Below are 1254 nucleotides of genomic sequence, written 5' to 3' on the forward strand. Positions count from 1 at the left end.
GCGGAGGACTGTCGCCGAAGCTCTGCATGTCCGGCACGGTCTGTGGCTCGTCCTTCAGAGACGACTGCGCGGGCGGCGGAGGAGGGAACGGAATGGTGTCCGTGGAATAGTTCACCGTGGTGCTCCCGTACGTGCTCAAGTTCGTGTACACGGGCAGATCCGTGCCGCTCGCGAGTCTGTTGAGCGTCGGAGGGACGCACGCGCCGCCGCTCAGCTGGTTCTGCTTGTGAAGGTCCTCCAGGGCTTTGACGAATCCCTCCGCGAACTCCTGCTCGTCGCTCACCGTCTTCGGGTAGACGAACTGGGAGTTCGGCGAGGTGGTCACCATCCCGTTGGCCTGGATGATGAGCCTCTCCAGCTCCGGAGAAGCCAGTTTCAGGAGCCCCAGCTCGGGGGAACTGAGGATCCCTTCAGCATCCCTCAGATCGGGCTTCAGGCTGGAGCTGTTCTGGTCGTTTAGGTTCAAACTCATGTCTTTCTTCATCATGATGCGTGATATTCCTCGTCTGGGTAGAGGCTTGTTCCCATTCTACACCCTACAGAGGGCTGAGCTGCTAATGTTTTTATTTTTTTTAATCGATGTATGATGTTGTTTTATGATATCCTTTCTTCTCCCGCGCGAGAGAGGTGTTATCTGTGGGCGTCGGTACGCATTTGCAAGTTTTCTATTCCTAAAAATTCCATTATGTCACTTTAAAGCGCTGAGATTGGCCAACGATGACGTCCTCTTCCGGTTTGGTTTGCATAAGGGGCCGCGCTCGTTGCTGTCGCCACGGAGACGGGGAGTAAACGGCAAACAGCGCGGTGCATTGTGGGTTGATGTCATAGCGAGGGTGGAGAAACAGAAGGCAGTCGGGCAGAAAATGTTCCCTTGTTTTTAAACGAGTTGAAGGTCTTTGGATGCTCTATCAAGTGTTCCACTCTAGTTTAATTTGATGGAATAATCCACACTCTCGCTTATGTCTGGAGAGACTGTACTAGAAATGGAACACAATCAGCAATATTTCATTTAATCATCAATATTTCATATATATATATATATATATATATATATATATATATATATATATATATATATATAATGCAAAAGTATAAACACTTCCCTAGTGAAAAATAAAAATACTTAAATGAATTTGAAATACATTGATTTTAATGCTAAATATATTTCAAATACTTTTTCTATATGCATATACTAAATGTCCTGCAATTGTATTTTTAATAAACTAAACTGGTATACTTAAAGTCTGCTTAATT

General features: G+C 45.9%; 1 pseudogene; it reads right to left on the minus strand.

Moving 5' to 3' along the window:
* LOC127950658 (transcription factor JunD-like) overlaps positions 1-719 on the minus strand; it is a 1741-nt pseudogene extending 1022 nt beyond the window's left edge.
* Positions 720-1254: the final 535 nt, after the last annotated feature.

This window comes from Carassius gibelio, chromosome B2 (assembly GCF_023724105.1).
Source record: "Carassius gibelio isolate Cgi1373 ecotype wild population from Czech Republic chromosome B2, carGib1.2-hapl.c, whole genome shotgun sequence".
Lineage (NCBI taxonomy): Eukaryota > Metazoa > Chordata > Actinopteri > Cypriniformes > Cyprinidae > Carassius > Carassius gibelio.